The sequence below is a fragment of the Hippocampus zosterae genome, chromosome 4, assembly GCF_025434085.1.
Source record: "Hippocampus zosterae strain Florida chromosome 4, ASM2543408v3, whole genome shotgun sequence".
NCBI lineage: Eukaryota > Metazoa > Chordata > Actinopteri > Syngnathiformes > Syngnathidae > Hippocampus > Hippocampus zosterae.
This window is the reverse complement of record NC_067454.1, coordinates 3,522,703-3,547,821: the sequence shown is the minus strand read 5'-3', so window position 1 is coordinate 3,547,821 and position 25,119 is coordinate 3,522,703. Positions and strand designations below refer to the sequence as shown.

The window sequence follows — 25,119 nt, the reverse complement described above, 5'->3', positions numbered from 1 at the left end:
AACGGCGCTTACGAATTGGCGTGAATGGAATTAGCATAAGCATTCGGAAAGCGAGCCTGTCACTATTCAAACTATTCAGGAGCACCAACTCTTCAACATTGTCGTGACAAGGCCACGGTCAATTGTGCACCTTGCTTTGCTTTTAGCCTTGATACTTGGGACCCCCCCCACCCCCCTCCACCTCCACCTCCAACCTTGTCTCTCCACAATCTTCTCATGTCCGGCCTTTCTCTTGGATTCCTTTTTGACTCCCATCGAATAAATCCTTGCACGTTACTGCGAGCATTGTGGTTGCGCGTCGATGGACAAACACCCCACCCCCCCCACCCCCACCCCGCATCTCGACAAAACATCTCCGTAATGGGCTCTGAGTCATTTGAATGCTAATTTACGAGCGGGCAAACAAATGCTTCCATCGCAGTCATTTTCATGTTGCTACAACTGTGAAATACGTCTCGCCTTCAAAGCTAACCCGGGAAGCCGATGGTCTGAAGCGGGGGGGGGGGGGGCTTATTTTGCTTCATTCATTTCGTCGACGACGACTGGTCTTAAAATCTAATTAGCTAAACAAATCAAGCATATGATGCGGGCTTCCTGATTGTTGCTGCAACCCCCTCCTCTATCCCCTGCATTTTATTGGCTACCCCACCCCAACCACCCCCCTTTATGCTTTTTTCCTTTCTTTCTTCCTGAAGTTGCAGCTTTCTCGCCACAAGGGTCCCTGTGGACCGGACCAGATGTTCCAGGCAGCACACTTCCCCACTCACTGCCTCATGGAATATTCATAGGCAACCAGGCACCACGGAGCAGCACAGCATCGCGCCACACAGACCAGAACCCGCTCGCTTCTTTATTTCTTTATTTTTTATTTATGTATTTATGTATTCCATCGACATGCTGCCTGGCAGCACAATGCATTAAAAAGGTTCCAAACATACGAAATCTTCTTCTCACATTTTCCCCTCATTTTGTTTTTTGTTGGTTTGTTTGCTCCGTTTTGCTCCGACTTTTTTTGCCGTATTCTCCCAAGAAACATTGCGTTCTTTCTTTTCTATCAGTGTGACACGTCATCGGACTTTGATGTTCCTCGGTCATCTTTATTTCCTTTTTATGGTTGTTTTGAGTTCTCATTTGCCCTTGTTTACCCCCCCCCCCCCACCACCACCGCCACCCCTCTCCCTCTCTCCTCTCTCGTGCGCTCATTTCATTTGGCAGATGTGAGAGGGATGTCGATGTTTTTTTGCCCGCGAAGCCTAATGGTGGTGCTTAAATGCAATAGATTTATTTACAACCCAGCCTGGTGCAATGGGGGACACTTAAATTCTTTCTTTGGCGTAATTGTCCTCCAGTAATGCATCTTGATGGGTTTGCAAGTGGCATGTTTTTTCTTGTTGTTTTTTTTTTGTTTTACAATGGACGAGCTTTTTGGTGAGGCGGAGAACCAAAGTCCATTTCGGATGCATTGCTTGAGCGGGGTCAAACGATTAATGACACGGGAAGCCTGGAAAGTAAGCGTGGAAATCAAGGCCCGTGTTTGCCTGATTGCGTGTGAAAGGGTAAACGTAACGGCTCACCCCTCCCCGCTCGACCCGGTGGGTCAACGGAGCACACCAGGGCTGAGAGACGGAGGACATATTCGATGTATGGGAAAAACAAATGAGCTTTCTGGGTACACACGGAGGCACGGGGCCAGGCAGTACCTCTGCTCCACTTGACTGCGGTCCAAAATGACAGCTGACGGCTGGCGCCGACATCATGGACGAGCAGATGTGGAGGCAGCTTTCCAAGTGCGGCAACACTTCATCCCTTGCGCTCTCGATTCCCTTCTTCTTCTGCCGCGTCTTATTTCTTCCCCTTTTCTGCCTTCAAGCAGATGCTCCGGCGGCCCCATTTGTCAAATTCGTCTACCTACTACTGTATGCTTGTCTCATTTACACACTTAACAGTATTTCCTTTTTTTTTTCACCGTGTCGCATTTTGAGAACGGGCAACAAAACAGCTTGTGTTTATAAAAAGACTCGTGTTTCGTTTCTGCCTGCCGCCCCCCCCCCCCCCCCCGCCCGCCACCCTCCTCCTTCAATCTCCCAGCATGCACCTGGGGTATAAGGAGCTCTCTCCCAGCTGAGGCACACAGCTGACGACTCTCTGGCCCACATTAAACACTATTTCCACTTAAGCTAATCAAAATGCTTTCATCACTTGCTAATTAACAACTAATACAATTCTTCAATATTACTTTCACTAAACATCACATTTGGCTGCCTTTCATGCACTGGCGGAGCTAGTGTGGGGGGGGGGGGGCTAGGGGGCACTGCTGCCCACCCCCTTGAAATAGGCTTGCCCCCCCCCTTCCCCCCAAGGTGCCAGGCTAGATAATTGACTTTTGAGTACTCTTATTTTCTGTGAATGTTTGCTCCTGTTCTTCACGGTGAACATAAAAGATTGTTGATGTGCGTCTCCTGAAGAATATTGGGTCGTTTGTGGGAAAAACACATTTTGAAGTAACGGTAAGCGTATCTTTTTCATAGTGTGCGTCGAAAATTAACGTATGGCGAGACGGGATATGAGTGATTTCTAAAGAGAAACAACATGTTTTGTGAATTACAGGTCAATATATGGGCGGCCCAGTAGTCCAGTGGTTAGCACACCTCGGGACAATTTAGAGCGTCCAATCAGCCTGCCATGCATGTTTTTTGGAATGTGGGAGGAAACCGGAGCACCCGGAGAAAACCCACGCAGGCCCGGGGAGAACATGCAAACTCCACACACGGAGGCCAGAGCTGGAATCAAACCCGGTACCTCTGCACTGTGAAGCCGACGTGCTAACCACTGGAACACCAGGCCGCCCCATATCGGACCAACGTGGAACAAAAAAAAAAACCTTCAGTTGTCTAAAACAGTAGAGCATAAGCAGTTCCTTGTGAGCGTGAGCTCCGCTTTTTGCAAGCTACTGGACAGGGTGAAGAGCAGAGGGGAAAGTCTAGTGCTGAATGATGTACAGGGGAGAGAGGAAAAGAGGTGCTTACACAGTTCCAACTTGCCATCTGCTCTCTGTGTCCTTCATCTGACATACTTCTCACACATACGGGCGCTCACACATGCTCACAAATGCACTCGACCTGCATCCAGCGCGCACACACACACACACACGCGCGCACACTTAGCTCCGGTCTGATCCTGTATTCATAAGGGCCGTCCTGCCAGCTCGCTGCCCTGAGGCCTCCTGCCCTGTGGCCTGCAGCCATCATTAGGGAGAGCCTGCACGCTCATTATTGATCCGCCGCCCGATAATGCAATGTATGCTCCATCTCTCGGCTGCACCCACTGGGGACTGGTGGCCCTTACCTGTCCAGCTGCAAAGATTTTTCTGTCAAGACTCATCACGACAACATCTGGATCTCTCTCTCTTTCGCTCTATCACATAGACACCTTTTCTTCTACTTTACCTCAATCCCCCCCCCCTTTTTTTCTGACGGAGATGCATGGTGGTTCTAATTTGGCATGCAGACATTAATTCCAGCACAGCTGCTGCCTCCTCCTCCCTCCATCCTCTGCCCGCCGAGCCTGCCCCCCCCCCCAACACTATACCCCTCAACCCTACATCTCCAACTCCCTCCCTCATCCCTAAAGGCTTCTCTCTAATGTGCAGCTTCAGAGAGGCGCGGCAAATTAACACCATTTGTTCTGCGGAGCATGCCTTCTTCTCAACACTACAAGCATATCTTATGAGGTTTGTCTCAATGTGAGGGATCACTGGGAGGAGATATACACAACATTTTTTTTTGAAGCACTTTTATTCCCCCCACCCCCCATTCTAATCCACAAGCCCCAAAAATCAGCGTGTCTTTGTTTTATTTTTAACACCAGAGATAGCAAGCCTTGTTACTCTTTCATCTCTTCGCAATTGCGCCTTCAGGAACGGGCGTTTTGCCTCCGCTTACCGACTGCTGAGATCTATTTTCTGCTGTGTAAAAACTAACGCACTGGCACACAAACAAGAAATGTTTTATTCAAATGTTCTGTTTAGACTTAAATCTGGGGGAAATGGCAAACAAATATTATTTTGTCTGAGGGCTGAAAGGAGGATTCGGTCTATACCGACATTGAACGTGACCTGCAGCATTCAATGAAATACATTTAACGTGCAGGGGGGGGGGGGGCACACTCCAAGTATCCACCAACCCCCCCCCCCCCCCCTCCTCCTACTCACCAAATGCATGGATGAAAACTGGTCGTCTTTCTCCAAATGGATCTCCTTCCCATGGTTTCTCCCCCCCCCCCCCCCCCCTCCCTTCTCAACCCCTTTTTTGGCTACTTTATTCCCCTTCCCCTGTGCCTCCTTTCCCCCCCTTGCCTGTGCGATAACAGCATTATTAACTGGCCTAGTTGACCTAGACTCCCGATAAGCTACGCCCACGGAGGATCCCGAGGGTTACTATCTTGTGGATTCCAGCAATGGCCGTGAACATTGAGCGATTGGTGCAAAGTCTACCTGGACCGAGATGCTCGATGCTGATAGGCTCACACGCATACATAAAAAAAGGGCTGCAAAGGAAAAGAAAGAGAGAGCACGCAAGCAGTGGCGCAGCTAGAATTTTATCCTGGGAATGGGGTGGCCAGGGGTATCTCAGAGGGGGGGGGGGGGTCGACAAAACAAAAACTTGGAAACATGGCAGCAATCAACGTCATATACATTCAAGGTGGCACGGTGGTCGACTGGTTAGCACGTCGTCCTCACAGTTCACAGGTGCAGGGTTCCATTCCGGCTCTGGCCTGCGTGGGTTTTCTCAGGGTACTCCGGTTTCCTCCCACATTGCAAAAACACACGAGGCAGGCTGATGGAACACCCAAAATTTACCCAAGGTGCGAATGTAAGCCCCTGTGATTGGCTGGCAACCAGTTCAGGGTGGAACCCGCTTACTGGCCGAAGACTGCTGGGTAAGGCTCCAGCTCGCCCGCGACCCTTATGAGGATAAGCGGATTAGAAAATGGATGGATGACTGGATATATATTGACCTTTCATTCATTCATTCATTCATCCTCCATACCGCTGGATCCTCACTAGGGTCGCGGGGGGTGCTGGAGCCTATCCCAGCTGTCTTCGGGCAGTAGGCGGGGGGCACCCTGAATCGGTTGCCAGCCAATCGCAGGGCACACAGAGACGAACAACCATCCACGCTCACACTCACACCTAGGGACAATTTAGAGCGTCCAATCAGCCTGCCACGCATGTTTTTGGAATGTGGGAGGAAACCGGAGCACCCGGAGAAAACCCACGCAGGCCCGGGGAGAACATGCAAACTCCACACAGGGAGGCCGGAGCTGGAATCGAACCCGGTACCTCTGCACTGTGAAGCCGACGTGCTAACCACTGGACTACCGGGCCGTCTTCATTTAAGTATTCATTCATTCATCTTCCGTACCGCTTGATCCTCACTAGGGTCGCAGGGGGTGCTGGAGCCTATACCCAGCTGTCTTCGGGCAGTAGGCAGGGGGACACCCTGAATCGGTTGCCAGCCAATCGCAGGGCACACAGAAACGAACAACCATTCGCACGCACACTCACACCTAGGGACATTTTTTTAGAGTGTTCAACCAGCCTGCCACGCATGTTTTTGGAATGTGGGAGGAAGCCGGAGCACCCGGAGAAAACCCACGCAGGCCCGGGGACAACATGCAAACTCCACACAGGGAGGCCGGAGCTGGAATCGAACCCGGCACCTCTGCACTGTGAAGCCGACGTGCTAACCACTGAACTACCGGGCCGTCCTAGTTTACAACACAAGAGCTAAATTGCAAGTTCTCGCTGCACTGGGGGAAGTTTGAAGTTGATTGACGGATGGCGTTGCAGAGCAGCGGTGTAGAACTGCACTGAATTATCCTGAGAGCAGCTCCATCATATTGCGTTTGCCTCATTCAAGAGTCAGTTTATTAGACACAGCTCTCACGATGACGCGGGGCCGTTCTAAGGCGACGAAAAGTCGAAGAAAATAAAAAAACTCACCACACCGACGGTGTCAATCAAAGCTGAAAATGAGGACCTGTTTTTGGGGCAACGACTCAAAATGGACTCCCATCAGATTGCGCAAGTGGTGTGTCACAAAGGGACTAAAACAACATGCTCATTAGCTCATATTTTTTTCTCCTTCTCTGCCGTGCTAAATTAACCGTCCAATTTCTCTTCTTTGTGTGTCCTCTGTTGAAACAAAGCCATATTTCCCCCCCCCCCCCTCCTCCCCATCATCCCTCCTTTACATCACCACCCCCCCTCCGCCGCTGCCTTCCCCTCCCCACGCCCGCCACCCATCCTGTCATTGCGACGTGCGCACCCCCCGCCTCCCCGCCTCCCCGTCTGACCGTACTCCCCCCCCTTCCGCACCTCCCGCTTCGTTTCTCCCCCTCTTACCCCACCCACACACTCACTCTGTCTCACCCACCCTGTCTTCCAATCACCCCATGGGAGGTGACATCTGCCAGGATGCGCTCGGCTAGTTCCAGATGCACCGCCGCCTCTTCCACCACCACCACAGCCTGCCCCGCCGCCGCCGCCGCCGCCTGAGCGACTCCCCGGCACTCATTTCAATTCCATCACCCTCTCCCAATCATCTTGCCTCTCCCCAGTGCAACATTAACAAGCCTCTTTCATTTGAATACGTAATTAGCCGCCCGAGCACTCTGCTTCACTAATTTTGAGACAAAGGGATGGAGGGGGGCAAGAGAGAGGGGGGGGGGGGGGGGACGGCGGGTTGGGCGCAAGGCGAAAAAGTGTAGGAAGCACACGGGATGAAGAGAATGAGGCAAGTAATAATACAAAAAAAAAAACAATAACATTTGCATTATAGGGCGGCCCGGTAGTCCAGTGGTTAGCACGTCGGCTTCACGGTGCAGAGGTACCGGGTTCGATTCCAGCTCCGGCCTCCCTGTGTGCAGTTTGCATGTTCTCCCCGGGCCTGCGTGGGTTTTCTCCGGGTGCTCCGGCTTCCTCCCACATTCCAAAAATATGCGTGGCAGGCTGATTGAACACTCTAAATTGTCCCTAGGTGTGAATGTGAGTGCGAATGGTTGTTCGTCTATGTGTGCCCTGTGATTGGCTGGCAACCGATTCAGGGTCTCCCCCGCCTACTGCCCGGAGACGGCTGGAATGGGCTCCAGCACCCCCCGCGACCCTAGTGAGGATTAAGCGGTTCAGAAAATGATTGTATTGATTGATTGATTTGCATTATAATTGAATCAGGCAAATGAGAGTTGTTGTTTTCAGAATATTTTCCTCCATTTTTTTTCTTGTTCCTCTTTTGTGTTTGGACACATTTTTCTAGCATACCAACATTCACCTTTTTAAGTTGTTCAAAATGCTTGCATGTTCATGTGTGTGTGTGTGCGTGCGCTCATCCATCATCAGCCTTGGGGGCACGCGGCTCTCCCAAGCCAAAATAAACCCCACTTACTCCCGCGCAATAAATCATTGTCCTCAATGAGCCCAAGTCAGCTTAGAGGCTCCTTAGAGCATTCCAATATCATCGACATTCATTGCTCCTATTGCCCTTACTGTCTGCGATTTCACTTTGTTAGTCATTTACGGCCTTGAGGCACTTCCCGCAATACCCACTTGCGCAGACAAACGTGACCCATCATCCCATCTCCTTCCCGACGTACAGCTCAATAATGAGGTGGAGCTTCATGAGATGATTTGCATGTTTGTATGTGATATGTAGGGCGGCCCGGTAGTCCAGTGGTTAGCACGTGGGCTTCACAGTGCAGAGGTACCGGGTTCGATTCCAGCTCCGGCCTCCCTGTGTGGAGTTTGCATGTTCTCCCCGGGCCTGCGTGGGTTTTCTCCGGGTGCTCCGGTTTCCTCCCACATTCCAAAAACATCCACGTTCAGTTAATGGAACACTCAAAATTGTCCCGAGGTGGGATTGTGAGTGTGAGTATGAATTTTTGTTCATATAAGTGTGCCCTGGGGCGGCCCGGTAGTCCAGTGGTTAGCACGTCGGCTTCACGGTGCAGAGGTACCGGGTTCGATTCCAGCTCCGGCCTCCCTGTGTGGACTTTGCATGTTCTCCCCGGGCCTGCGTGGGTTTTCTCCGGGTGCTCCGGTTTCCTCCCACATTCCAAAAACATGCGTGGCAGGCTGATTGAACACTCTAAATTGTCCCGAGGTGTGAGTGTGAGTGCGAATGGTTGTTCGTCTCTGTGTGCCCTGCGATTGGCTGGCAACCAATTCAGGGTGTCCCCCGCCTACTGCCCGAAGACAGCTGGGATAGGCTCCAGCACCCCCCGCGACCCTAGTGAGGATCAAGCGGCTCGGAAGATGAATGAATGAATGAATATGTGATATGTCTTGAAAGGCAATGGAATGACAGTGAAAAGCAGCGACGCCGGCAAAAAAAAAAAAATACCGTGTGAGCTAGAAAAAAAAAAAAGGTTGCCACCCGGTACCTACGTAGCTTGCGAGCGTGATGTCGTTTCCCTTCCTTCTTGGTGCTGTGCCAGGCCTGGCCTCCTGTCAGCCATTGGGGGAGCCAAATGACAGCTTTGATCCTATTAGGATCTGCGCCAAATCAACACTTTGCTCATTAAGGGCCCGCACGCGCCAGCTAACAGCGTGCCCTCCTCTCATTCCGCTCGATAGCGCCATCGCCTTTGCCAAGCCGTCGGGCCGCTCGAGTGCCAAGCTCACCTGCCCTTCGCGGGCGTACGCGGCGGCATGCGTCGCGCGCGCCGCGCGCTCGCCGCTGACTTAGCATCGAGTCGGACGATCCAACTGCAAGGTTGTGGACAGCTAATCGATCGTAATGGAAAATGCTGATGCCGCGGAAAGCTACTTTAGCTTTAGCTTTACTCGGACTAGTACAAGAGTAACTTTAAGAGTATGAAAACCACGAAAGTGTAAAAATTAAAAAAGAAAGAAATCATGATTCGGAGAGATTATTCTGATATAGATGATATAGATCTAGATATAGATATAGATATAGATCTAGTCGAGGTACCATGTCTAAAAATGTATCGAGATCCAGATGGTTTTATTTTGTGCCACCGCTTGATGAAATAAAACAGAGTAGATTCATCAAACACTTTTTTTTTTTCAGGGTAATGAGGACGAGCTCCGAATTAGTACTGAATAAGATGGTTTATGAAACATTTTGGATGTAAATGTATCGTACTTTTATAATCAAGACTTGGATAAAAGACAACCTGGTCACTGGTCTCGGTTAGCATTTTTGCTAGCGTAGCGCATCGTGCATTTTAAACGGCGCACATTCACTGAGTTGCGGTGAAAAAGGGTTAAGTCCATTTCCAGCGCGTCGTCCATACAACTGTGTCGGCGGCTCCGCACCGGTGTACATTATGTACTCCTCATTTGCATACTGCAGCGCGAGCTCAATTAAAATGAACTTTTAATTTCTTACAAGTAAATTAGTTTTTGCATGTGATGCGTGCAAATGTCGGAATAATGGCTGCTTTTTAATGAGCTCACAAGCTGAGCGCACCCGATCAGCTCCCGGTGTGGGGGAAGAGTGACGCAAGGGGGTATCGCACCCAAGCTCCATACGTAACCGGGGAGGGGGGTTGGGGGGGGGCACATTCACCATCTTGCTTTTCATCAGCCCTCCACCATCTCTCACTCATTCACAACATTCATTCGTTCATTCATCCTCCGAGCCGCTTGATCCTCACGAGGGTCGCGGGGGGTGCTTGAGCCTATCCCAGCTGTCTTCGGGCAGTAGGCGGGGGACACCCTGAATCGGTTGCCAGCCAATCGCAGGGCACACAGAAACGAACAACCATTCGCACTCACACTCACACCTAGGGACAATTTAGAGTGTTAAATCAACCTGCCACGCATGTTTTTGGAATGTGGGAGGAAACCGGAGCACCCGGAGAAAACCCACGCAGGCCCGGGGAGAACATGCAAACTCCACACAGGGAGGCCGGAGCTGGAATCGAACCCGGTACCTCTGCACTGTGAAGCCGACGTGCTAACCACTGGACTACCGAACGGAAAATTAACAGCAAAAATAAATGTAAAAAAAAATAAAAATAAAAATAAAAATAAATAAAATACCAAGCCTTCCACAGTGCCTCCAGAAGTCCGACAACGTACGAGTCGACCAATAGCGAATCCCGCAAGGCACATTTTGTTCACTAGCAAGGTAGCGGCGGAATTTAGCTTCCCGTAACGAATTCCTTTTCACTCAAATCCGGTCGTACACTACCAAGGAGTTCCTTGTAAGCAAAATCGGCAAATGGCAAAAATGTGAAATCTGGACTTTGAAATGAGAACATTTACAGGGGGCGAAAACGTATAAACGAGGTGCGTTGAAAACAGCTTCAACTGTACATCTCGCCCGCTACAGGACACATACTTGACTCACGGCGACAAAAACAGCGTCGGGAGTTTGTGATTTTATTCACACTCAACGACAGTATTCCATGCCAAGCCTTTGCGGGAAGTTATTTCCCAAAGGTGTGTCAAAGGTCACGCACGCGGGCACGCAGGTGCGCTAGCGTGTCGCGCGGCGTTTTTAATGCAGCTTTGTGTGCTTCTCCTCGCTGTCTTGAAATCCACTCTGTGCAATCGACTCCTCTGAACCTGAACTGTCGGATGTTTTCGTGTGTAGCGCGGGTGAAGCCGCGCGTATGTTTTCGTCCGCGTGGGCGAGTGCCGCGTTTGCGCCAAAGACCTCTGGCGCGCTTGTTTACCTCGGCGCGGTGCCACAACAACGGGACTCTTTCTGTCCGCGCACCTGTTTGCAGCACTGACACCAGAAGCCCGTCGGCGCACAAAGAGCACCTCTGCACCCGCTAGGAGGGGGGGGGGGCAGTGAATTCGGGCTACGGGGAAGGCTGGGGGAGGCAGCTAAAGTGTATTCCGTGAATACAAGAGCCGTGGCGGCCCGGTAGACCAGTGGTTAGCACGTCGGCTTCACAGTGCAGAGGTACCGGGTTCGATTCCAGCTCCGGCCTCCCTGTGTGGAGTTTGCATGTTCTCCCCGGGCCTGCGTGGGTTTTCTCCGGGTGCTCCGGTTTCCTCCCACATTCCAAAAACATGCGTGGCAGGCTGATTGAACACTCTAAATTGTCCCGAGGTGTGAGTGTGAGTGCGAATGGTTGTTCGTTTCTGTGTGCCCTGCGATTGGCTGGCAACCGATTCAGGGTGTCCCCCGCCTACTGCCCGGAGACAGCTGGGATAGGCTCCAGCACCCCCCGCGACCCTAGTGAGGATCAAGCGGCTCGGAAGATGAATGAATGAATGAATGAATTAATGAATTTTCCGTTCTTCTTCACATTATTACTTTTGCTTTTCTTTTCTTTCATCTCACTTTGTTGACTCTGTGACATGGGAAGGCAGGAAGGAAGAAACATTTCATGACATATCACCAGAACCCCCCCACCTGCCCCCCCTCAAAAAAGAACCCACACCAACAGCACATACATATTTAAATACCGATTGATACACGGATACAATGGAAGATATGGAATTGTTCTGCCTGTCACTTTTTGTCGCTGACATACAAGTTCCCGTCAAGTAATGCGTCGGCGTGACCGACTGTTCAAAATCAACGTTGGATCACCCGAGAAAAATTTGCTTCGTCACATCTCCGCAAAGTCTTGTTGAAAGGTGTTTCAGTCTGCAAAGCCCCGTTGTCCGTTTTCACGTCTTGTAAACGTTACGGGCACGTTTTCGAAGAGCATTGTGACAAACCTCGAGTATCTCGTTTTTACTTTTGGCACTTTTCTCCTTTTGTTTTGCCTCACTCTCTCTTTCCATTGTATGTTTTCTTCTCTCTGTTGGCATCTGTTTTCCTCCAATTGTCTCCGCGTCTCATCTGCATCCTGTCTCCGGGCCACTCACCATCTCACCCTCCCTCTCGCTCTCTTTCCTCACCCCACACCCCCCCGCCCTCATCGTTTTCTCCATCCCTCGCAGCCCTTCCCCGTGCGTGCGTTCTACCGCCGCTCTCTTACTTTCTCTCCACTCCGCCCTCCTCCAACCGGGCTGCACAGCTGTGCAGAGGCAGATTAGTGCGTTAGTACCTGTGAGGCAGAGGCGCGGCAAGCTGCATGCTAAAACCCAATCAGCTAATGTTGATAAAGGAGGCGGGGTACGGACATCTGTTCACACAAAACACAGAACTCATTTGAATCGCAAGATGAAACGACTGACATCTGCTGAATTGGAAAATATCTTTTGGGCCCTCTTTGTTTTAATTTGGGGCGGAGACGGCGACGGCCCGGGATGCTGATGTGATGTGCTGAGTGACGGGCCTCTCGGTATATCGCATATGTATGTTGATCTCAATAGGTGTGCCTTTTCATTTCATCACTTTGACTCTTTCGAGAATGTTGAATTCAAACAGGCAGTTGCCATAAAGTTGCCATAAATTTAGGGTTGGGTGCCTGTCACTGACCTGTACTGGAGCTTCTTGGGGGATTTACTGTATTTTGCCGATACCAAATACACACGCGCTCACATCAAGTAAGGAAATCAGAATCAGAATCATCTTTATTGGCCAAGTATGGAGAACACATAAGGAATTTGTCTCCGGTATAACACGCTGCATTAGTATCATCGTAAACAAGGACATGACAAAATAGGTATGCAAGGACATTTCGTAATAGTCCAGTGGTTAGCACGTCGGCTTCACAGTGCAGAGGTACCGGGTTCGATTCCAGCTCCGGCCTCCCTGTGTGGAGTTTGCATGTTCTCCCCGGGCCTGCGTGGGTTTTCCCCGGGTGCTCCGGTTTCCTCCCACATTCCAAAAACATGCGTGGCAGGCTGATTGAACACTCTAAATTGTCCCTAGGTGTGAGTGTGAGCGTGGATGGTTGTTCGTCTATGTGTGCCCTGCGATTGGCTGGCAACCGATTCAGGGTGTCCCCCGCCTACTGCCCGAAGACAGCTGGGATAGGCTCCAGCACCCCCCGCGACCCTAGTGAGGATCAAGCGGTACGGAGGATGAATGAATGAATGGAAGACATTTCGTAATGTAAGTGAGAAAATGTGCAAAAGTATCAAGCAGAGCTAAAGTGATCAGTGGTAGAATACAATACGATGACAGTTTGTACAGTTGGTGCAGAAAATCATTGAACCATTTTAGAGTGACCAGTAGCAGTATTTGTAGTACAAGAAGAGTGACTACGTCGGTGACTGTTTAGGGAGTTAATGGCTAGAGGGAAGAAGCTGTTTAAGTGTCTGCTAGCTTTGGTGCGCATGGATCTGTAGCGCCTGACTGAGGGGAGTAGCTGGAAGAGGTGGTGGGCAGGGTGCGGGGGGTGCCCTTGTCTTGATTCTTGCAGTGTGCAAGTCCTCAAGAGTGGGTAGGGTAGTGCCAATTATTTTTTCCCGCCGTCCTAACTGTCCGGTGAAGTCGGATTTTGTCCTTTTTTAGTGGCGGCCCCAAACCAAAGCGTGATGGAAGAACACAGGATTGATTCGATGACTGCCGTGTAGAACTGTCATAGCACCTCCCGTGTTCTTAAGAGCTCTTATCCCTCATTCCTCTTCCTTCCCTTGAAATCAGAATCCGAATCAGAATCATCTTTATTGGCCAAGTATGTAGAACACACAAGGAATTTGTCTCCGGTATAACACGCTGCACTAGTATTATCGTAAACAACAAAATCATTGAACCATTTTAGAGTAACCAGTAGTTTTGTAGTACCATTTTGTGGTGCAAGAAGAGTGACTACGTCGGTGACTGTTTAGGGAGTTAATGGCTAGAGGGAAGAAGCTGTTTAAAGTGACTGCTGGCTTTGGTGCGCATGGATCTGTAGCGCCTGCCTGAGGGGAGTAGCTGGAAGAGGTGGTGGGCAGGGTGCAGGGGGTATCCAGGAGGATTTTCCATGCCCTTGTCTTGATTCCTGCAGTGTGCAAGTCCTCAAGAGTGGGTAGGGCAGTGCCAATGATTTTTTTCCGCCGTCCTAACTGTCCGGTGAAGTCAGATTTTGTCCTTTTTTAGTGGCGGCCCCAAACCAAACCGTGAATGAAGAACACAGGATTGATTGGATGACTGCCGTGTAGAACTGTCATAGCACCTCCCGCGCTCTTAAGAGCTCTTATCCCTCATTCCACTTCCTTCCCTTGAAATATGCACAGTGTATCTCAAACAAACAGACACTTAACACCGAGGGTATTAGGCGAGTCAACGAGAATCTGGAATGGAGTTGACATAGACTTTAGAGCAAGGGTGCCAAAGCTTTTTTTGACCCAAGATTTGGTTTTCAAGCAGCCAATCTCCCACGGTTGACCCATACGCACCGGAACCACCGGTAACATGAACGAAACTGGAAGAATAAACCAGATACAAGACTGGGAGGGTTTGAAAAAAAAAATAAAAACATTTTAAAAAAAGGAAATCGCTGCCGAGCTCGTGGGAGACGTGACACAGAGAGGCAGGGTTGTACTTTCAAGTGCATAGCGCGTAAAGTGCAGGAAGCGTAGCTTCATCATAGCTCACGTGTACCATGTTAAACAATATTGCAGATTCCCTTTTTTTTAATTTTTATTTTTATCAATGTCATCTTTGAATTGCAGATCAAACAAACAAGCTTGGAATGGGAACAAAAAAATATCCATTGTCATGGCTGGTCTGTCTATTCTTTTCTCTGATTGCTAGCTGCGGGCGACTGCTAACCGCTAACAACTTCCCGTGTTGTGAGTCACACGCTGCATTTTCTTTTTACTGATTTTTTATTTTTATTTTTCGTGGACTTGAGACAGATAGGGTGCGGGGGCCATCGAGAACGCTGTTCAGCGTCAACAAAATAGCCGCACTAACAATACTAAGTTAGCGGTACTACTGTAAACAAGCCAACGTTAGCTAAGGCTGCTAACGTGTCTAACGTTGTTACGTTAGCAGCCGCTAACGTTGCGCTAGCGTCCGCTAACATAGCAGCAGCTGTGTCACGTTGGACACGTGACACACTAGGATTGTTTTTGTCCCCAGTGAACATTTGTATCTTGTGTTGACTAAAAACATGAAGGAGCCCGCGTTTGTCCTTTTGTGACTTGATGATCAGATGACATTTCCTGAACAATTTTTTCAGCGAGACTCTACAAAGCTTCCCATACTTTGACCTGCAACTAACCATATTCGTTTTTTTTGTTTTTTTTTAACGATGCTCCGTTTATCAGTGCAGCTCTGCTTGCACATGAACAAGCTCGAGGCGAGCACATTTTCTTTGTACGCGACAATTAGCGCAGCTCTGCCAATCACTATAATTTACATTAGATTTAAAATTAATTTCACACTTTTTCCCCCCTCTGCAATTATGTCAACAGCTGCTGTAAAGCCAAGCTTGCACACATGAATATTAATTTCTTTGAAAACCCGAGGAACTTTGAAGTGAAAAAGCACAACATGAAGGCAAAGTGATGGCAGCGACTGCCAGAGAGAGAAAATAATCTCACAAAGCTTCATATGTGTCTTTTGATGCATCTGTTCATTCGTCTGGTTCTGAGCATCTTCAAATGACAACCGTGTTTTTTCTTTGTGACATAATGCACATCATTGGATACGGCCTGTCTGTCGAGCAATGCCATAATGTTGCCCGACTTGTCTTTATCTGCGGGCTGTATGCAGTATGGGCGGCCCGGTAGTCCAGTGGTTAGCACGTCGGCTTCACAGTACAGAGGTACCGGGTTCGATTCCTAGCTCCTGCCTCCCTGTGTGGAGTTTGCATGTTCTCCCCGGGCCTATGTGGGTTTTCTCCGGGTGCTCCGGTTTCCTCCCACATTCCAAAAATATGCACGGTCAGTTAATGGAACACTCGAAATTGTCCTGAGGTGTGATTGTGAGTGTGAGTATGAATTTTTGTTCATATAAGTGTGCCCTGGGGCGGCCCGGTAGTCCAGTGGTTAGCACGTCGGCTTCACAGTGCAGAGGTACCGGGTTCGATTCCAGCTCCGGCCTCCCTGTGTGGAGTTTGCATGTTCTCCCCGGGCCTGGGTGGGTTTTCTCCGGGTGCTCCGGTTTCCTCCCACATTCCAAAAACATGCATGGCAGGCTGATTGAACACTCTAAATTGTCCCTAGGTGTGAGTGTGAATGGTTGTTCGTTTCCGTGTGCCCTGCGATTGGCTGGCAACCGATTCAGGGTGTCCCCCGCCTACTGCCCGAAGACAGCTGGGATAGGCTCCAGCACCCCCCGCGACCCTAGTGAGGATCTAGCGGTTAGGAAGATGTACGCAGTATAAATAATCCAGCCAATTTGAACATCCAGAAGAGTCCCAATTATCCGACGTCTCTGAAAGATCGTCCGAAGTGATAAACGTGAGGTGTGGGGTGTGCTGAGAGTGATTTTCTCTTTTTTATATATATTTTTTTTACTTCTCGCTCAGCTCGAAGAACGGTTGGATCTGACATTCATAATATTTAACCTGTTCATGACACAGTTGCCAGTTGCGTCTGTAAAATACCACGACTCACCCCAATCAAACTGACAAGGAGAAGACAAGATAAGCTCATAATTAGCCATGTTCCTTCCATTTCTTTTTCAGCAACGACAAAGCAAATGTACTCGTATGTCCGCAGTCGTTGGGCGTGTTTTCCGGCCTTGGTACGGGGGAGCGGGACACCGCGACCGGTGAGTGACGGAGCCTAGTTAAGAGGCGACAGGGAGGGAGAAGAAAGACAGAAAGCTCATGAAAAAGGACACAATGAGAGGCAGGATCAAGGGGTCATGATTGAGCCAGTCAAGCTTTCATCTCCGCGCCGCAGGGGCTCGCAAGCAAGCAGCCCTGCAATTACGTTGCCATTTAGGACAGACGGGGAAGAAGGTCTCGACCCCCCTTACAGGGTCGTTCGCCGTGCAACCAGCAAAGCTTGAAGCCAACCGAGAGACCGCATGTTGGATGGAAATGACTTTGATCTCATTCTAAATAAGGCTGGTAAATCTCAAAACTGTTTTGTTTTGGCCCTGGTGCCCCCATGCTAAATTTGACATTTCGCAGCCTGCGTGAGGCCGAGCTCACATTTTGTAGAGGAAATGAACTTTTAGACTCTACCCGCAGTTCCAGTAGCGATTCGAATACAAAAAACAAAAAACAAGGCAGATTAGTGATTTACGGTTAACGGTATGAGATCATAACATTTAAATGCAAACTGTGCTTCTCATACAACATGGACTACAAGAAAAAAAAGTGAAGTCTCAGACTTGACGGTACATCATTCATTCATCTTCCAAACCGCTTGATCCTCACTAGGGTCGCGGGGGGTGCTGGAGCCTATCCCAGCTGTCTTCGGGCAGTAGGCGGGGGACATCCTGAATCGGTTGCCAGCCAATCGCAGGACACACAGAAACGAACAACCATCCATGCTCACACTCACACCTAGGGACAATTTAGAGGGTTCAATCAGCCTGCCACGCATGTTTTTGGAATGTGGGAGGAAACCGGAGACCCCGGAGAAAACCCACGCAGGCCCGGGGAGAACATGCAAACTCCACACAGGGAGGCCGGAGCTGGAATCGAACCCGGTACCTCTGCACTGTGAAGCCCACGTGCTAACCACTGGGCTAACTTGACGGTACCGTATCTATAAAAATGACAACGACAACAAAGCCTAAACTCTCATCTTGGATTTGTTTGAAACTTTGTTGCATGTGGCACAAAAATGCTACTCACCTGTTACAGACTAACTTTGACCCACATTTGTATTGATTTAATGTATTTATTTTAATGTTATGATGCTGTTGAACAAACACAGGACCCAAAATGGACATTTATGTGTAACATCCCGCATTTTTGTGAGAGTGTGTTGAACGACCACGCCCTTTTGGTCTTAATTTTACATGCGATCCGACATAGACTCCATCCATCCATTTTCCGAACCGCTTGATCCTCACTAGGGTTGCGGGGGGTACTGGAGCCCTTCCCAGCTGTCTTCGGGCAGTAAGCGGGGGACACCCTGAATCGATCGCCAGCCAATCGCAGGGCACACAGAGACGAATAACCATCCACGCTCACACTCACACCTAGGGACAATTTAGAGTGTTCAATCAGCTTGCCATGCTTATTTTTGGAATGTGGGAGGAAACCGGAGCACCCGGAGAAAACCCACACAGGGGAGAACATGCAAACTCCACACAGGGAGGCTGGAGCTAGAATCGAACCCGGTACCTCTGCACTGTGAAGCCGACCTGCTAACCACTGGACTACCGGGCCGCCCCAACATAGACTGTCCCAAAAAAAAAAAAAAATTCTACGAAGGATTCTTCAAACAGACTTTGACAAATCACAATCCCGCAAAATGAATACAAGTATTTAATAGGAGGCTTCTAAACACGCTATGTCGGGCAACTTCAATCATAGCAAGTTAAAGGGGGTCGCAAATTTGAATGAAAAATCTCTCTGCCTGATGCGCGGGGGGCATCGATGGCCTGATGGTGATGTGAGGTGGCTTGGTGAGAAGAGCGTGGCACGGAGGTTTTGCACGCAGCGCCCACTCTCCTCTTGAGGACTCAATTGTAACCAATCACACCAACGATCTACTGACTGACGGGGGGTGGGGGGGGGACGAGTCTCCTGGAGCGAGGGCCAGGTGAAAAAAGGACCGTGGCCTCCCTTCATTGTCTCACTCCATCAACATCACTCTGGACTTTAACGTCATTTGGAGTGTCTCCTGCAGCTTCACACGTCCTTACACACGCACACACACACACACACACCGTATGCTTGCTCACATTAGCCACCGTCTTGACGTCTCTTGAAATTAGTCACACTCACTTTGACCGAAATAAAGCAGCGGCTCTTCCCTGACACCGTCTTGCTCAAAAATCTCATCACGTCACGTTTGACAGGCAGAAAGCGAGAGAGCCTTTACGCTCATCATATAATTTATCATTACCCCCTTCTGCGCCATTGTGTTCTAAGCGGGGGCTATAATACTTTGGGATTTCTCTCTCTCGTCTTTTTTTTTTTTTTTTTGTGTGTACATGCGGTCCTGATGTCGTGATGGACGGCCGGTGTACACAGTTTGCAGGCCCCCTCTCGGTTGTGGGCGCTTAAAGGGTGCAACTCTGAAGTTGTGTGTCTGCTGCTAAACATCCATCCATCCATCCATCATCTACCGCTTATCCGGGGCCGGGTCGCGGGGGCAACAGCTTTAGCAGGGAAGCCCAGACTTCCCTCTCCCTAGCCACTTCTTCTAGCTCTCCCCGGGGGATCCTGAGGCGTTCCCAGGCCAGCTGGGTGACATCGTCTCTCCAGTGTGTCCTGGGTCTTCCTTGGGGTCTCCTCCCGGTGGGACATGCCCGGAACACCTCACCGGGGAGGCGTTCAGGAGGCATCCGAATCAGATGCCCAAGCCACCTCATCTGGCTCCTCTCGATGTGGAGGAGAAGCGGCTCGACTCGGAGCCCCTCCCGGATGACCGAGCTTCTCACCTTAACTGTGTGTTTGCTGCTAAACACACACTAAAAAATGGCAGCCTATACATTCACACCACGGCGGTTGTGAGGTTCAAATACCACTCAACCTCACTGGGGGAGGCGGGTGACCTTTAGCAAAGCGGCGGAACCTTGTCCCTTTTCCTCCCATCACTCCGCAGCTTTCGCTCTCCACCCTCTTCCCTGTTTTTTTTTTTTTTTACCATCCATCATTCCTCTCATACACGAACACTTTATCATACTCACTTATCCTTATCCCTCCCTTGAGAGCCCCCCCCCGCCCTTCCTTCCCCTTCACGTTGTCTTTTGTTACCTTGAACCTCTTTGACAGCGAGGGCAGCTTTTCATCTTTCCGCCCGTCATATATGTGACAGTCACTTTACACCGCTCAACTCCGAAGACGCGGCGGATGGGGGCACACTTTGGATCGGACTGGCGAGTTGCGCCCAAGGATCCCCGATTCTGAGTCGAACTGTGAAATGTAATTCTCGGTGCGGGTGTGATGGAGAGCAGCAAAGACTTTTTCTTATTTTTACCCACATTCTTGCTGCTGGAGGCTGTAAATTTCCCCAGTGTGGGACGAATAAAGGATATCTTATCTTATCTTATCTTTACCCACTTTGTCTAGTTGCGCCCAAGGATCCCCGATTCTGAGTCGAACTGTTAAATGTAATTCTCGGTGCGGGTGTGTTGGAGAGCAGCAAAGACTTTTTCTTATTTTTACCCACATTCTTGCTGCTGGAGGCTGTAAATTTCCCCAGTGTGGGACGAATAAAGGATATCTTATCTTATCTTATCTTATCTTATCTTATCTTATCTTATCTTTACCCACTTTGTCTAGTTGTGCCCAAGGATCCCCGATTCTGAGTCGAACTGTTAAATGTAATTCTCGGTGCGGGTGTGTTGGAGAGCAGCAAAGACTTTTTCTTATTTTTACCCACATTCTTGCTGCTGGAGGCTGTAAATTTCCCCAGTGTGGGACGAATAAAGGATATCTTATCTTATCTTATCTTATCTTTAGCCACTTTGTCTAGTTGCGCCCAAGGATCCCCGATTCTGAGTCGAACCGTTAAATGTAATTCTCGGTGCGGGTGTGTTGGAGAGCAGCAAAGACTTTTTCTTATTTTTACCCACATTCTTGCTGCTGGAGGCTGTAAATTTCCCCAGTGTGGGACGAATAAAGGATATCTTATCTTATCTTATCTTATCTTATCTTTACCCACTTTGTCTAGTTGCGCCCAAGGATCCCCGATTCTGAGTCGAACTGTTAAATGTAATTCTCGGTGCGGGTGTGATGGAGAGCAGCAAAGACTTTTTCTTATTTTTACCCACATTCTTGCTGCTGGAGGCTGTAAATTTCCCCAGTGTGGGACGAATAAAGGATATCTTATCTTATCTTTACCCACTTTGTCTACAACACAAATGGTTGTGACTGTCAACCATACGGCAAATACTCTCGATGAGTCAACAGTAGACATCCTTCAAGTACGTCAGGTCTGAAGAAGAAGGCGGGCCAGTCCTGGATTGTCCCCTTTCTCATGGCTGTCCTCCAGAATCCTTTGCACCGGCGCGCATTTGGATCGCTCTTCTCGTGTCACGTTCCGTGCCTGCCTGCAGGGGGCGGGCTTTCTCTCCGCCGACTGCACACCTGTTGTTCATTTCGGGATGATTATGCTTCCTTTATTAGGAGACTCCGGCAGTTTACTCACTGCCGGAGAATTCCACGCCGTGCCATATTGCTCTCGCGCTCGATCTCGCCATTTTGTCATTTGACCAGTTGCCTTTTTGCCTTTACGGCCGTTACTCTTGTTATTCGCGTTTAGCTCCTAGATTTTGTATTACTCGTATTTCCGCCAATTCAGGCCCTCCTCGCGTCGTTTTGTTTTCCGCGGGCGTTTTCAGTTGTAGTATCCTTCTTTGTTATTCCTGGTCCTTATTTGACCAGCGTTTTGTGTTACCGTTTTTCCCTGTCGGGCTCTTTCTGTTTTTTGTCATTAAAGACACTCTTTTTCTTTGATAAGATTTTTTCGTTGTCTGTTCTCCGGGGATCCAACCCTTTATTTCATTGTTCTGCACGGAGCGATAGTTATCGCTTCGGGCAGAACGTGACATCTCGCAGGTATGCAGAAGGGAGACGTCGGTTCTAGGAAGAAAAGTCAGTGGGAAGTTCGAAGGGGATGGCAACGACAAGGTGCGAAAAGGAAAATGGGATGGAGGTAGGAGGAGGAGGGCTTGATGGTTTGGGAGGAGGAGGGGGGGGGGGGTAGAGCACCACCTGGTATTCCTTTACAACCAAGGAAAAAAAATGCCTGGAGAAATGATAATAAAATAGTGAGAAGTCGCCGAGCCTTCTGTTGCTGACAGGAGTTGTGTATGTGCCCCTGCGCGAGGCAGCGTATGTGTGTGTGTGTATGTGTGTGTGATGAATAATTCATAGACCTTCATTAAGGAGCAAAAGCACGAGCGGGGCGATTGTGTGCGGGCGTGTGCGCACTTCATTTCTCGGTGCCACGCCGCCTGCCTTGTGGCTGCCATCTGGCTTCACGCCATCAGAGTGCCACCCTCCACGGCTTTCGCTCCTGCAAACATGACAGGAGAGGAGACGCAGTGGAGGGACATGGGAAGGAGGGGGCATGAGGGGGGTGGGGGCATGAGGGTGTTGGTTGGGGGTGTATTGGTTGAAGGGCTAGACGATAGGGGAGAAAAGGGATTACGCCTTAAGTTACCTTCTCGGTTTTCCTGATATCATGTGACGTCCACAGTCTGGTATAAAGAGACGTTGAACCTTCATGACGGCCCATCAAATGTGATGCAAAGTGATGCGTGTCATGTCAGTTTACTCCTTCCTCTGTTACACTCTTCCTCTTCACTTCATTTTGAATAGGGGGGAGGGGGGGGGGGGGCGGGTGATGTGTGTTTCATTAGAATATTTGAATGTCTCCTGCTCCGGGCTTCCCGGTTCAGTTCGTAATAGCACAGAAATGAAATAATAGCTTTGGAGTCACCAAAAAGAAATTTCGCTCTTGGGTCGCCGCGCCCAGCTCAATTTGATGAGATCAAATACAAGAGCTTGGATTCATGATCGCACTGATGATCGGTACTGACCTCGCAGTTCTGAAGTTGCCGGTTCGAATCTAGGCTCCGGCCTTTCCTGATGCAGCTTGAACTCTGTATTGTGCTCGTGTATCTTAATGGAGTTTAAATTCACCATTTTGTGACTTTTCACACACACATGTGTATATATATATATATATATATATATATATATATATATATATATATATATATATATATATATTCATTCATTCATTCATCTTCCGAGCCGCTTGATCCTCACTAGGGTCGCGGGGGTGCTGGAGCCTATCCCAGCCGTCTCCGGGCAGTAGGCGGCGGACACCCTGAATCGGTTGCCAGCCAATCGCAGGGCACACAGAGACGGACAACCATTCGCACTCACACTCACACCTAGGGACAATTTAGAGCGTTCAATCAGCCTGCCACGCATGTTTTTGGAATGTGGGAGGAAACCGGAGCACCCGGAGAAAACCCACCCAGGCCCGGGGGGAGAACATGCAAACTCCACACAGGGAGGCCGGAGCTGGAATCGAACCCGGTACCTCTGCACCGTGAAGCCGACGTGGTAACCACTGGACTACCGGGCCGCCCCCCGTTCAATTTGATGAGATCAAATACAAGAGCTTGGATTCATGATCACACTGACGATCGGTACCAATGGTGGTCGAGTACGTCAAACGCCACCTCGCAGTTGCCGGTTCGAATCTAGGCTGCGGCCTTTCCTGATGCGTCGCAGCTTGAACTCTGTATTTTGCTCGTGTATCTTAATGGAGTTTAAATTCACCATTTTGTGACTTTTCACATCTATATATATATTGCGCGTCGTCCCGCACGAGGTCTGTCCTTCCGTCTGTCCCTTTTCAAAACGTACCTACTTCACCGCGCCGCCACTGCGCCGCTCAGGCAGTGGCTCACTACGATCGCGCGGGCATCTTAGCGAAAAAATGTTGTCTATCCACAAGCATTGCAATGAAATTGTTAGTTATTTAGTAGAGCTAAACATCTCTTTATTTTCGCCATAAGCAATGAAGATGAACAAAAAGTTGAACCAAGCAACAACACTTTTGTGGGCCGAAGGCCCACCTTACCAGCCTTCCGCAGGAACTAGCTGATGAGCTGCCCGGAGGGCGGCGAACCAGCTAGTCTATATATAAAGCAGCTAACGCTAAAGCAGTTACCATCTTTAAAACAGTCGCAACCTTTCGTGGTATGAAACTTTGACTTATCTTCAAGCTATATGGCCCAATCTTCGGATGCACGCCGCAGTGCCGCTGACTCCACATTCCATTTGCCGGACCTTTCTTTACCTCATCAATTTATTTTATCTTCCCAGTGCTGCGATTTCAATTCCAAGACTGTCCATCTTTTTTTATCAGATCTGCTGTGGTTTTGTTTTTTAGCAGCTGCAGAAAAGTCTTTTTTTTTTGTTTCTGCGTCATGTCGCTTATTTTGATCGCGAAAAGCTATTTCATCATCTGCTTGGAGCTTCAATTAGACGTTGCAGGTGCATTTTCGCATGATCGTGCTGTATTCGTAAAAGCAAGCACTTATTTGACATAATGAGGCGCATCTGTGATTATTTTATTTTATTTTTTTAGGCTCCACCTAAAGAACCGCCTGATGACGTTTACCTTTTTGTTTGGCAGTATTACATCCTCCATCTATCGACTGGAGTGCTTCAACCTCTGTGGCGAACAGGAAGTCCATCCCAGCTGACTTTGGGCAAGAGATGAGATTCGCCTTCGCCTGGTCACCATCCAAGAACCGATCATGGACAAAAAAAAAAAATAAGTTACCCACACCGAGAAGCGACCATGCCTGGACAGACGATGGAGTATTTGAAAGTATATCTGATTTGAAATGCATGTCTTTTTGCACAATGTGTACTCAAAAAATATTCTCTTCCATATACCCGAATGTGTTCAAATGTGCAGGACCGCCAGGTGTTGGCGTCGTGCGGTCGCCCGTGTTCATCCATCTGGAGGGGTCACGGGAATCCAGCGCAGCAATCTCACTGTGCAATCATGGCAGTGCCCAGCAGGTGGTCCAGCAGAAGGCCCGGCACGGGAAAGTTTCCGCACATGGACGTGAAGCCAACCTAAAGCCGTTCCGTGATGCTCGGCACACGTAAGCAGGACGCGGTCATACATAAAGATGGGCAAAGGCATTTTCGATATCACACCGTTGTCCTCGTGAGTCATCAGCGTTCTTCGCCGTTCCACTCACGGACATCAAAGATGTATTACGCCGTGTTGAAAATGTCCTGGGATGCAAGGTGACAGATAAAAATAAAAAGCAAAACAAAATCTGCAAGAATAATATTGTAGTCTTGACGTGGCGTTCTTTGAAGTGGTAATATCAGGGCGGCCTCACGAGATCTAAGCCTTATCAGGCTGTTCTCGGTGTTTTGACCTACGAAACTATGTTCATGGTTATACTCCGACTGCCCTGTGCGGTTCATAAAGATAAAGTGTAAATGTTAGAATCCATTCGAAGCCGAGACTAGAATCTAATTATTTATCGACCACAAGCGAGGCAAATCTCTCTCCTGTTGAGGAAATCCAAAACACTGACTGCTGAGTTGAAGGAGTCAAGATCACGAGGAGAAGTCATCTTTTTTTTTTTCCTTTTCATCTCGGTTCTCTTCTTGAGG

General features: G+C 49.3%; 1 long non-coding RNA gene across 2 annotated transcripts in view; it reads left to right on the top strand.

Annotated features, from left to right (window-relative positions):
• The window catches only part of LOC127598982 (uncharacterized), a 48,550-nt gene extending 35,782 nt beyond the window's left edge, over window positions 1-12,768 (top strand). For both annotated transcript variants that reach the window (XR_007961974.1, XR_007961975.1), the window contains exon 2: window positions 12,660-12,768. This is a non-coding gene — a long non-coding RNA (uncharacterized LOC127598982). The remainder of the gene's footprint in view (window positions 1-12,659) is intronic.
• The last annotated feature ends 12,351 nt before the right edge of the window (window positions 12,769-25,119 follow it).